We start from the raw sequence: 13,776 nt of genomic DNA, 5'->3' as shown, positions 1-13,776 counted from the left end.
ATCAAAACGGCTTCTGGGCTAACCTTTGACCCAAATGTAGAATCAGCATCACCCAGGGATTTCCAGCGTCTCCAGTGGGTGCTTGTACTCATCCATGGAGGATCAGGTGTGGGTGCTCTGCTCTGAGGCCCCCTAGGTGCTTGTGGCTAAGATGGGCCGAGGTGCCTCCAATCCAGGTCCTAGAGCATGGAGCTCATCTGCATCTTGCATCTTGCACTTACGTTCCCCGTTCTGCTCTGGGCCCCGATGGTTCCCAGTAGGCCCATGTCCCTCCTACCAGACACAGGGTCACAGTCTGATGCCACTGCCACGGCCAGTGGGGCAGGTGGCCTCAGCGTGGCCTCTACTGCACTAGTCTCATGAGTGAACATGGCGTGTGCCTTTGTCCAAGGCCCCTGGTGCATCTTGTCCCATGATCTCCCTCCTCTCATGTCGTCTTGGTCCGTTTTTCTTTTGTTCCTCCTAATTTTTAAGCCCTTCACATGTGGGGAGGGTCCTGTGCTCTGCATCCCTGTCTCCCCATCCTCTCTGCCCTGGAAGCACGTCTAGCTCCTCTTGTGTCTCATTTGGGTTACAGGCATCACCTCCTGAACCTGGCCTCCCACCCTGACGCCTGGCCAGCCGTGCCCTGTGCAGCCCGCGGGACATGTCCCCACGTCACCTGCCCTGAATGGATGCCCATGACTGTGCACAGTGATTCCTTGCCAGGGCACTGACAGCCACTGTGAGTCCAGCCTCAACTTGCCCCTGTGCCCCGTCCTCCCTGTCCACCTGAGTCTCAGTGTACACACCACGTGCCTGGGGAGGCCTTCACAGGCGGACGCCCAGAGCTCCACAAGCTGGCTCGGCCCTGTCACGCAGGTGCCACTTCTTTGGTCTGAAGCCCGTGAGCCGTGCCTGGTTCCCCTGGGGTCTCTGTGGCCTGAAAATGCCTGGCATGTGGGTGGATCCTCTGCTGGTTGCTCAGGGCCAGGACAGTTCAGGAGCAAGTGGCTACAGTGGCTCAGGCCCACGTTTCTGAACGTGGCCTTTCCTTGTAGGGGGACATCCTCAAGATTGCTTCAGTGCCGGCCTGCAGAGACTCCCGAACGGCCAGGTCACAGGGCTCCGCGGTCATGGCTGTGCTCCACTTGCTCTACATCTATGGATTCAGCAGGTGCTAATACATGAAGCCAAAGTAACAAGCTGTGACTTAGCCTCTGCGGGCGCTACTGGGGCATCCGTGGGGGAAAGGGCTCTTGTTTCAGCCCCCAGAGCACCTACCAGTTACCACCTTGGAGGAAGGAAGAGTTGGCTGTGTCCCAGGGTGACCAAGGTGTCCTCCCCTTGGCTCATCGCCTGAGACTGGAAAGTGAGAAAATTGAGTCGGGTGGAGCAGAGACCCCACTGCTGAGGGGACAGCAGACCCAGGCCTTCCACCCACCCTGGCACCCACAGGATGGTCCCTGGTGGGAGCATGGCCCCTGCAGAGTGCGTGGTCGGACCCTGTCCTGGTGGCATTGGCCTCTGGTCATCCTCCTTGCATGCTGCTGCCATTGTGGGAGGCAGAGGCTTCCAGAACCATGGAGGGGGAGGAGGCATCCACGGGGCACAAACCTGGGCCCAGAGCAGGTGGCATGAGCCCTCTGACCTGGTCTGCTCACTTGTGGATGCTGCTCCACCCTCACGGCCACCACTGCCCTGCCTGCTGGTGAACTTGATGGCACCCTGTGCCACGTTACCACCTTAGTAAAGGCTTTGGCGAAACACCAGAGCAGGTTCTTCCAGAACTAAGTACGGATTGGGGGTCGTTGGTTGTGGTCTGCAGAGGGTTCATGACGGGCAGTGACCTTGTCTCACCGCTGCCAGGCAGGGCTGAGCTCTAGGTGCCACCCCCCCACCATCCCCCAGGGACTGATGCTCCAGAGACAACCCCAGGGTCCTGCCCCATGCGTGCCCCCTGTCCCGCTGTAGGTTTCCTTCCGGCCAAGGAATTTCAGTCCAGGGCGGATCTGTGTGTTGCTTTGTTACTCTATCCAGAGGCTTCTCCAGCCCTGAGCACAGTGACTCAGGGGGAATGGGGTATTTTCAGCCAGGGGCCATCGCAGCTGCTGTATCAAGTGTCCCTGGGCCAGTGGACTTCGTGACAGGTGTGTCTTTATTCAAGAAAAATAATGCACTTAATTTAGAGGAAGGACTTCCCCCTCCAAGTAACTCGAGGTGAGGGTGACCACCATGTTCCCCCGGGGCAGAGGCGCCCATTAAGCAGAGCTCCTGCGGCTGTTCCCACCTCCCAAGTGGGTCCCGGGGTTGCCCTGTGAGCCTGGAGGGCTGGGGGCTCAGTGAGGCTGCCCTGGATGGATGCTGGGGTCCTCGTGGGACTTAGGCATGAGCACAGACCACCGTGGACACGGCTGTGCCACGTGGATTTTTTTTTCCTACACGCTTTTAAAATCGATTTTACTGGGGCACCCTGGGGGCTCCGTCAGCTGAGTGTCTGCCCTCAGCTCAGGGTGTGATCCCGGGGTCCTGGGGTTGAGTCCCACGTCGGGCTCCCTGCTCCACAGCGAGTCCTCTTGTCCCTCTCTGTCTGCCGCTCCCCCTGCTTGCTCTCTGTCTCTCGAACAAAGACAATCTTTTTAAAAAGCAAAAAAAAAAAAAAAAAAAAAAAGGCAGCTTTGGTGGCTCAGCGGTTTAGTGCCACCTTCAGCCCAGGGCGTGATCCTGGAGACCCAGGATCGAGTCCCACGTCAGGCTCCCTGCATGGGGCCTGCTTCTCCCTCTGCCTGTGTCTCTGCCTCTCTCTCCCTCTTTCTCTGTGTCTCTCATGAATAAATAAAATCTTAAAAAAAAAAAAGCAAAATAAAGTCAAATTTATGGAGACAAAATCAACACCCTCTTAAAAACTAATTATTTTGGGGACATGATACATGTGCACAGAGTAAAAGGTGAGATGTGCTGCAGGTTGCATCCCCCACCCCGCCCAGGAGACTCCCGCCTGGCCCTCCCTCTGCGGAGTGTTTCCCTGTAGTCCTGGTTGGTTGACGCTGTTTTACTCCTCATTCTTGGTTGTCCCTGTGGATCTGTGGATATGTCGGCGGATTTCCCACCACGGGGGTGGGGGTGGGGGGTGGGAGCTGGGCTGCAGGCATCCAGTTACTGTTGGGTCTGCTTTATTTCGGCTCTGGAGAGAAATGTTCCCGGCTGGACTCCTCTCCTTCCCAGACCTGCTGTGGCTTCAAGACAGGGTCACTAACTGCGATTCTGGTTCCATTGGGAGGGGAAACCGATCCCCACCCTACTGGGACACGGCGGCTCGATTGTAGGGGATGGTCCTGTGGGAGCTGGGTCACCCCTGGCTTCCTCTCCCACCACAGCCGTCAAGGCTCCCAAGCTGGGGAGACACCACACAGGTACTTGGGGAGGGTCCAGACCCCCGTCCTGGAATCCTCTGGGGACCCCAGCCCCAACCAACATGTGAGGTACATGGCACTGGGCACTGTCAACTGCTATAACTACAAGAACCAATAACAATAACAACAATGATAGTAATAATAACAATAATCATAATAATAGGGATCCCTGGGTGGTGCAGCAGTTTGGCGCCTGCCTTTGGCCCAGGGCGCGATCCTGGAGACCCGGGATCGAATCCCACGTCGGACTCCCAGTGCATGGGGCCTGCTTCTCCCTCTGCCTGTGTCTCTACCTCTCTCTCTCTCTCTGTGACTATCATAAAAAAAAAAATCATAATAATAGTGTGCTATTTTGTGTGCTACGTCCAGGTCAGTTCCTCAGTAGTTACTGGGAGCGTCCCTGCGTCCCCCTGGCCATTGAGGACAATCTCATCCTTCCGTTGCTCAGACCCAGGCCTGGGAGCCGTTTCTGACTCCTTCTTATGTCACAGCCTGTGCGTTAGAGACACATTGGCTTGGTCTTCAGAGTCCACGTGAACCCACCTTGCAGGGCCTCTGGGGCTGCCTGGGTCTAAGCCCTGCGGTGTGCTGCCCTGGGGCACAGCGGCAGCCTCGCCCTCCTGCGTTCTCGCCCAAGGGTAAGTCGGGACACGCCACCCTCCACACAAGCCCCTGCAGCGCCCTGGCCCCTCAGACCCTCTGGACGAGCTCTTATCGGTGTGCGGGAACCCATCAGCACTGTGCCGCGTCCCTGCTCACTGAGGGCGTGGGCGGAGGCATCTGGGCCCTTTCCGCCGGCGCTCAGAGCCCCGCAGCCACCCCAGTCCCCCCTGCACCTGTCCCCACCACGCGCCGCACTCAGGCTGCCCGCGACCTTGCAAGGATGGATCTCGGCAGGAGTCTTTCTCGGGTGTGGGGCCAAGCGGATCCTTCCAGCCCGGAGCCGCCAGAGCTGGGAGCCCTCCCCGCAGGGCGGCTGAGCCCCGGCCCCCGGCGCAGGCGGTGGGGCAGCAGGCCTGGGGCGGCCCGCACGCGGTCAGGAGCCCGGAGGGGGGCAGCCCCGCGCCCGCGCTGTGGACCTGGGTTGGAGACCTGGACCCACGCGCGCCGCCCCTCCGCCCGCCCGCCCGGCCGCCGCGGCTCCGGGACCCTGCCACTCGCTCTTCCCTGCGGGCGCAGGAACTTGGGGGCAGCCTCGGCGTGGCTGGAGCAGAGCGCGGCTGAGGCCAGTGGCCATGTGTGGCCCGGCCCTCTCGTCCCCTGTGGCCACGGCGCCCCTGCGGAGGTGCGAGGTGCGAGGCCGCAGGACAAGGCCGGTGCGTCTTGGAGCCTGTGTCCCACGGATGAGGATCAGTGAGGGGTGCCCTGGACACCGGGCCCCCAGGCGGGAGGCAGGCTTCCGGGGGCTTCTGCTAGGACGTGTGCCCGTCGTGGGGCTTGGGCTCGGGACTGGGAGGCGGGGGTGTCCCTCGGGCCTCGGCGACTGTGGCACCGCATACCCCTGGTGCATGCGGGGCACCCAGCTCAGCCTGGAGCGTTCTCTCTCCCTGGCACGTGCCCGTCCCTGCGGGTGGGCATTCTGTGCCCCCGTCGGCCCCGTTCTAGAGTTTTCTTCTGTCCATTCCTGCTCATGCACTTGTTTTTTAACACTGAAGTCTGGACCTAGACCCGGCAAGTCCAGGTGTGAACCCCAGCCCTGCGCAGTCTGACCACGTCTCCCGGGCAGGTACTCAGCCCCCACAGGCCTGCCCACCCCCTCTGTCGCCCGCAGACACACCTCGGCGCCTCACTCGGGCTGCCGTGGGGCCGGGACAGGTGGCGGTGGGCCGGACCCGCCAGGCTGGCCTTTGCCGACCCCCAGCTGCCACCTGGGCCGTCCTCCCCACTGCAAACCATCAGGCAGACCCGGTTCCCCCGCCACACGCGCAGGGGAGACCGCCCAGGCGGGAGGCTGTTGAAAGGGCTGAGGCAGAGGAAATGCGATCCTGCTGACTTTGTTTGTCGCTTCCCGGCCTCCTAGCAACCGGCATCACCACTGGGCCTGGCCACGAGTGACAGTGGCAGCCAGTCACATTTCAAACAGTGTCACTCAGGCTTGAAACGCCCTAGGGTTCCAGTTCTGTGGTTCGCACGCCCCATGGGGACCATGGTCTCTGCTCTGGCCTGTACTCCTGGCGGGTCACCTGCCTCCCCACCCGTGCCTGGGAGCTCACAGCCCCCGCCACCGCACGTCCCCACGGTGCCCTCTTGCGGAGCTTCGGCGTCCTGCCCATAGGGCGTCCTTGTTTATGGCTCCCTTCCCCTGGGGATACAGCTTCTCCCCGTATTTTGTAAGACACTACAAATAATGACTCATTGTTTCATTTCCAGTCCTCCGAACCATTAGTTCCGTTTTCACCCTAAGGTTTCTCCCTGCTGGCTCCTGCCTACAGTACCTCAGAGTTCAGAGGGCCTCTCTCCGGGGCAGCAGCTAGGACACCAGCCCGTGTCCACCTGCCCCCAGCCGGGTGCACTGACCATGCCAGTGGTGGTCAGGAAATGGCACCAAGTTTTGCCACTTTAGCATAAGGATTATTATTATTATTATTTTTGAAGATTTTACTTACTTATTCATGAGAGACAGAGATAGGCAGAGCCACAGGCAGAGGGAGAAGCAGGCTCCCTGCAGGGAACCCGATGTGGGAATTGATCCCAGGACCCCGAGGTCATGCCCTGAGCTGAAGGCAGATGCTCAACCACTGAACCTTCCAGGTGCCCCAGGACCTGTTATTTATAAGCTCTGTGAAATGTAAAATTTATGTGTGCAAAAAAAGCGCTTCAAGAAATAAAAAAAAAAAAAAAGCCCCCAGACTTTACTTTTCCTGGAAGATTCTGGCTTTATCATTCAAAAATACTATCGGGTAGCATCGTATATTTTGTAATGTTTTGGGAACTCATTTATTTAAGCAAGAAGATCACTGAGTGGTTATTTTCTTCAAGAGGCTCTTTCTTCTCAGGATTAGCTAAACTTCATCTTGAAAGCAATTTGCAGTGAGCATGATACACGCTGATTATGCATCACGTCTTTCCTGTGACCACAGCCTGAGATGAAATAACATCACAGAGGACGATTGTCTTGGGCGTCATGTTGGCAGAAGTCCTGCTTCCTTCTCCCCCGTGCTTTCCGCCAACTCAGAGAGCAGAAGGTTTTATCCCCGCCGCTGGGCGCGGGCCGGGCATTGTTTCCACGACCCCAGGACCAGTGGCACAAGGGTCTTCCCATCATGGGCACTGCCTGTGACGGTTCTGGGACTCCTGGGAGGTCCTGGTCTGCAGGTTCCTTAATGAGGCACCGGGAAGGGATTTTTTTTTTTAAACATCCGATAAAATAATATGCAACAGTCAGCGTGTTTTGGTGTATTTGCACCAGATAGCTTAGTGGACTACATTGCTGTTTTCATTTACATTACATGCTTGCTCCAGTTTTTTTTTTTTTATTTATTTATTTATTTATTTATGATAGGCACACAGTGAGAGAGAGAGAGGCAGAGACACAGGCAGAGGGAGAAGCAGGCTCCATGCACCGGGAGCCCGACGTGGGATTCGATCCCGGGTCTCCAGGATCGCGCCCTGGGCCAAAGGCAGGCGCCAAACCGCTGCGCCACCCAGGGATCCCAAGTTTTTAAGTGAAATACTTTTTTTAGTAAAGACTGAGATGCAAAACTGCTTGCAAGACGAATAAAAGGATTTTAAGAGATTCTAGTAACTTTTTTCTCCTGTGACAATCCCTGGGTCTGATTCTTCAGTCTCTAGAGAAACAGGGAATTTGAGAATTCAGTAGAAGTGGGAACAGTTTTAGGGTGTGCGTGTGGTTAAGGGGAAATAGTTCACGGGGTGAGGGCTGAATCATAATGAATGAACAAATAGGAAATTCCACCAGAGAAATGGAAATTGTTTAAAAAAATAAACAAGTGATTGAGTCCTTATTTATTTATTTGAAAGAAAGAGAAGTAGAGCGAGCACGAGTGGGGGCAGAAAGAGAGGGAGAAGCAACTGGGGACCCTGTTGTGGGACTTGATCCCAGGACCCGGAGATCATGACCCGAGCTGAAGGCAGACCCTTCACTGACAGAGCTCCCCTTTGCCCCAGGTGCCCGAAGTGATCAAATCCTGGTATTGGAAGTATAAAGACTGATACTGGAAATATAAAGTCACTGGATGGGCTTGTAGCAGAATGGAAATGACAAAAGGAGGACAGAAGAGTCTGGGCAAACAAAAGACGTGCCTTTAGGGAAATGAACTCCTGTGTGAGGGGTCCCGGGCGAGTGGTGGTGGGAGGAGGCTCTGCTGCTCAGCACACACCCTTCTGGGGCCACTTAGGTATATTTTGTTTAAAGTTAATAACTGGAAGCTTGAAAGTCTCGGCTGTGCAGAAGGTTTTGGTCATACCCATGCATCTTATTTAAGCAGGAACAAGTGCGTGGCACTCGTCCACCCCAGCTCTGCCCCCGGTTCTGGCAGAGCAGGCCCAGGATGAGCATGTAGAAAGGGTTTTGGGTGGAGGCTGATTCGAACCACTGCTACCAGATGCTGCCTGGCCAATGATGTTCCTCTGATCCCAAGCACTCCACACAAAAGGACTGAAGGTACTTCTTGACCATCTACCCCATGGAGCCCCTCGCATACATTTCCTTTTGTGCATACATTGCCATACGAGGTGGATGTCATCGTGTCCGTTGTTCACAAACGAGCTCTGTGCAGAGAAGCAGGTGTCCAGGGTCAACCGGCTGCTGTGAGCCTGACCTGGATTTCTCTTTTTTAAGATTTTATTTATTTATTTATGAGAGACACAGAGAGAGGGGCAGAGACACAGGCAGAGGGAGGAGCAGACTTTCTGCAGGGAGTCCAATGTGGAACTCGATCCCAGGACCCTGGGATCCTGACCTGAGCCGAAGGCAGACACTCAACCACTGAGCCACCCAGGCATCCTGGGTATTTGTCTTTCTTTGTCTTACTTTGTTTAGCATAATACTCTTACAATCCTTCCATGTTGTCACAAATGGCACATCTCATCCTTTTTTATGGCTACATGATATCCCGCGTGCATGTGCACACTCATGTCATCTTCCTTATCTGCTCCTCCATCCATGGACACTTGGACTGCATCCGTATCTCGGCTATTGGAGGCAATGCAATAAACATGGGGGTGCACATATCTTTTTGAATTAGTGTTTTTGTTTTCTTTGGGTAATACTCAGAAGTGGAATTACTGGATTGAATGGTCATTCTACTTTTAATTTTAACAAAATATTTATTAGAGAGAGGGAGAGAACATGAGTGAGTCGGGGGGAGGGATGGATGGAGGGGGAGATGCAGGCTCCCTACAGAGCACCAAGCCTAAGGTGGGGCTTGACCCCATGACCATGACCTGAGCCGAAACCAAGAGTCAGAGGCTCACCCACCTGAGCCGCCCAGGCACTTCACTATTTTTAATTTTTTAAAAAATATTTTATTTTATTTACTCATGAGAGATACAGAGCGAGAGAGAAAGAGGCAGAGACACACGGAGAGGGAGAAGCAGGCTGCATACAGGGAACCTGACATAGGCCTCGATCCCGGGTCTCCAGGATCACGCCCTGGGCTGCAGGTGGCGCTAAACGGCTGAGCCACCGGAGCTGCTCTATTTTTAATTTTTTGAGGAGCCTCCATACTGTTCTCCACAGCGGCTGCACCTGTTTGTGTCCCCACCAGCCACAGGTGAGGGTTCCTTTCTCTCCGTGTCCTCGCCAATGCTGGTTACCTCTTGTTTTTTTTTATGTTAGCCATTCTGACAGGTGCGAGGAGCGATCTCATGGTGGGTTTGACTGACATTACCCCAATGATTAGAGGTTGAACTGGATTCAAACTCGGATCCGATTGGCATCACTGACCCTGCGTGGCCCATCTGGAAGTGCCTCGAATAGTGCTACGCAGCCAGCCGAGTGCAAAAAGGGATTTGTTACATGGGAATAACGTAAAAATTTTTCGGAAACAGAGGCAGGTCACTACTTTTTTTTTAATAAATTTATTTTTTATTGGTGTTCAATTTGTCAACATACAGAATAACACCCAGTGCTCATCCCGTCAAGGGCCCCTTCAGTGCCCGCCACCCAGTCACCCCCACCCCCCGTCCTCCTCCCCTTCCACCACTCCTAGTTCGCTTGGCAGGTCACTACTAATTAGATATTTGGGAAAGCTACAAAACTTCTATCCATCATTATGCCAGGGTCACTTCTGGGACTGACTAACAACAATAAAAAAGAAAAAAAGCAATTATTAGGAACTGAAATTTTTAAAAAAGATTATTTATTGATTTATTCATGAGAGACCCAGAGAGAGAGGCAGAGACACAGGCAGAGGGAGAAGCAGGCTCCCTGCAGGGAACCCAATGTGGGACTCGATCCCAGGACCCCGGGGTCATGACCTGAGCAAAGGCAGACACTCTACGGCTGAGCCATCCCGGCATCCTGGAACTGGAATTTCAAGGGAAAGCATACAACTGCAGGTTATGTAATGGCTTCCTCAAAGTGAAGATTTTTTATTTCCACTCTCTTCACAGTAAATGACCAAATGCAGTGACTCTTCTTACTGGGTTGGTCCTGGCTGGTTTGTTTGTCATCGATCCTCATAACCCACATCTCTGGTTCCTAGTCCCATGGGTTCTGGGATTATCAGCCTCGCTCCTACTGTTTTACGGTCAGCTTGATTAAAAAATTTAATTATTTTTGCAAAGGCAATAGGCCCACATGGTTCAAACTCTAAAAAAACCAGAAAGGGTATCGCGTGAAGGGTCTCCCTTCAACAGCGCATACAGCGCTTACTGTCACTAGCAGCTCGCGCATCCTGTGGGGGTGGCCATGCACGCACATGGGGGAAGCACACAGATGTTTCTGTTTTAGGAGAAGAGCAGTCTTTCCCCCTGTGGGTCTGTCTCTCTCTCACCTGACTACCAGTAGGGCCTTCCCCACGGCAAACAATTCCGCAGCACCAACTCCGTGCCTTTGATTTAACCTGGTTCCGAGCCTGTCTCCCCAGTGACAGCCCCCGATCCCACAGGGAAGGGGTGCACCCCACAGGTCTGCCTCACTTCACATGCCCATCGAGGTCGCCTGCTGACAAGCTCCTGTCTGACCTGGCTAAAAGCCAGAGGTTCCCGTGACCTCTTTTTCCCCTTGGATACGATGATTTGTGGGAAAAGCTCACAGAACGCAGGGAAACGCTCACATTCAGCAGCTCATGAGAGGACACGATGAAGGCCACAGGTGGGCAGCAGAGGAGGAGATGCACAGGGCAAGGCTTGGGAGGGTCCCGAGCACAGGGGGTTCTGTCCCCATGGGGTTGGGGTGCATCACCCCCGACCCCCCACCCCACCCTGGGGTGGATGTGTCCACCAGCCCTCAGAACCTTGACTATTGTGGTTTCATGGAGGCGACCCCACATGGGCGTGATGGATTATTAACTGTCCCCAGCCCCCTCCCCTCTCTGAGAGACAGGGGTTCAGGGCTGGAAACTCTAAGCCTCCAGTCCTGGCTCCGTCTTTCTGCCGCTCGGACCCCAGCCAGGAGCCAGGCCAGGAGCCCACCCGGAGTCACCCCCCAGAGTCACTTTGAGGGGATGGAGGAGGCTCCCAGGAGTTCACGAGGGTTTCAGGAGCTCCATGTGCTGGGAATGGGGATGAAAACTAAATGTAACTTTCTTACTATAAATCACAAGATCGCAGCACCCTCCTCCCTCTTTTGTACATGATAGCATTTGATGCCAGCATTCCTGCACATTGATCCTGTCGTGGCTTGTTTACTCGTTGAACATTAACCCTCACGGACGATTTCCTTTGCTTACAGAAGGACCCTCCCCGTTCTTTCATAGCTTCAATTTTATATGACATAAGGATGTCCCACATTTTTTTTTTTTTTTTTAATGAGTGCGCTCTAGATCATCGGATGTCGTGTGGTCTTCCTGGTCTTTTACTATTGTTACTATAAGGCTCAGGGGTGGAGTGTCTGCCCTTGGCTCAGGGCGTGACCCCGGGGTCCTGGGATCAAGTCCCATATCGGGCTCCCCACATGGAGCCTGCTTCTCCCTCTGCCTGTGTCTCTGCCTCTCTCTGTGTCTCTCATGAATAAATAAATAAAATCTAAAAAAAAAAAAAAAAAGGCCAGGCCATAGTTTTTGATGACCTCTGGCCTTATTTTTGGAGCATCTGGTGGAGCCCAGAATATTTAACACATTTGACCTTTGGTCAGGAGTAGGTGTTCTGACTCTGATCAAACAGACACGCGTACTCTGTCTCAAAAAAAAAAAAAAAATCCCTTAAAGACCAGAAACAAGAGACGTTTCACAAAAGTCAATCCAGAAGTTTTGGAGATGAGAGACCACTTGTCAGCATCAAAGTCCAACTGCCCAAGCACCACCGAGATTCGGCTGTGACCCAGGAGGCCAGGCAGCCTGCCTGGACGTGGTGGCTGCTGGAAACTGCTTACAGGACGGCTCCCCAAATGGATGGGGGCTCTCATGGGGTCACTCACATAGCCCGCTCTTCTTTAAGGAGGCCAGGACAGCGCATGGTGAAGGACTTCATACGCCCACCCAGCTCAGGTTCCAGAAGGCAAATGTGGGCTAGATGTCTTGCCAGGTTCAGAAAAGGTCTGTCAAGCTCCTGGCATTCTACTTTGAGCAGGCCACCGGGCTCCGCTCGAGCATGTGAGTGAGTGCAGGGCTCAGACAGTGGGCTTGGTGGCCAGGGTTACAGGTGCCAGCACCATGTCCTTAAAAAAAATCCCAGTGTTGGGTCAGGTTGGCTCAGCTAATAAGAAGTGGTGCTGGGACTACCGTCACAGAACTGCGCCAGCCTCAAGATCTATTACTTCTCTTTTATGTAACACATTTAGCTGCATAATGACAAGAAAATCCTGCAGGTCAGTTGTAGCAAATGATGTTTATTTTCCAGACTTAACGCACTCCACGTATTCTCCAGCCAAAGACTAATTCTAAAGCTTGTTAGAGGAAATGTTTGGTTTCAGGAATAGATGTACTTACAATATCTTGCGTTCCTTTTTGGGGGGGGGGAAGATTTTCTTTATTCATGAAAGACACAGAGGCAGAGACATAGGCAGAAGGAGAAGCAGGCTCCCTGTGGGGAGCCCGATGTGGGGACTCCATCCCAGGACCAGGGGTCACGCTCTGAGCCAAAGGCAGACACTCAATCACTGAGCCCCCCAGGCCTCCTTGTGTTCCTTGTCATACTTGTGAATGCCTGGCAGATAACACCATGCAGGTGATCTGTTCCAGAGCTAGAGTCGGCTGTGCTGTGATGGCAGGACGTGTGCGGGCGTGAGCTGCATCACAGCAATGGGATGCCCCCAGCAGGTGGCCTGAGCCCCGGTCTGGCACTGAGTGACTGTGTCTCACTAGGTCAGTTTGATATGAATAGACACACCCCAGCCTGGGTTTTATTTTATTTTTTTAAAGATTATTTATTTGTTCATGAGAGACACAAAGAGAGAAAGAGGCAGAGACATAGGCAGAGGGGGAAGCAGGTTCCATGCAGGGAGTCCGATGTGGGACTAAATACCGGGACTCCAGGATCACAACCTGGGCTGAAGGCAGGCGCTAAACCACTGAGCCACCCAGGCATCCCCCAGCCTGGGTTTTAAAAAGCTCTGCTCAACCAACCCTTCTTAATGAAAGACTATTTTAGACGTAGTTCTGGGCTTCTGGGGTCCCAGGGTGCCCTCCTTCTCAGGTTAAAAATGAGGACAGTGGCCAGAGAGGGGAAGTGACATGTTTGAGGGTCACCGGCAGAACAAGGAGGAGAGGTGGTGGGATGGACGCTTAGGAATGCGTCCTGAAGAAGGGTTGAAGGAGCCTGGAGGGTCAGCCTGGAGAAAAAGAAAGATGTTTTGGGCATCCCAAGTGGCTCAGCAGTTTGGTGCCACCTTCAGCCCAGGGCGTGATCCCGGAGTCCCGGGATCGAGTCCCAGGTCGGGCTCTCTGCATGGAGCCTGCTTCTCCCTCTGCCTGTGTCTCTGTGCCTCTCTCTCTCTCTCTCTCTCTGTGTCTCTCATGAATAAATAAATAAAATCTTTAAAAAAGAAAGATGTTTTATTTTATTTTTTATTTTTTTTAAAGAAAGATGTTTTAAAATAAGTAAAGGTAGCTCATGCAGAGAAAAAACAAACAAACAAACAAACAGATTTATTCTGTATGGCCCAGGACGTAAAGCAGTATTCACATATGGAAACTACCGAAGGGCTTTTCCAGCACAGCAGCCCCCAGAGAGGCTGCCTTGGGAGGGGATGAGCTCCCCGTCCCTGGGCGTGTTCAAGCACTGGGCAACCATTTGGCATGGATGCTGCAGAGGATATTCA

The sequence above is a fragment of the Canis aureus genome, chromosome 3 (assembly GCF_053574225.1).
Source record: "Canis aureus isolate CA01 chromosome 3, VMU_Caureus_v.1.0, whole genome shotgun sequence".
In the NCBI taxonomy this organism is placed as follows: domain Eukaryota; kingdom Metazoa; phylum Chordata; class Mammalia; order Carnivora; family Canidae; genus Canis; species Canis aureus.
The sequence above is the reverse complement of the archived record's forward strand: the minus strand, read 5'-3'. Positions refer to the sequence as shown.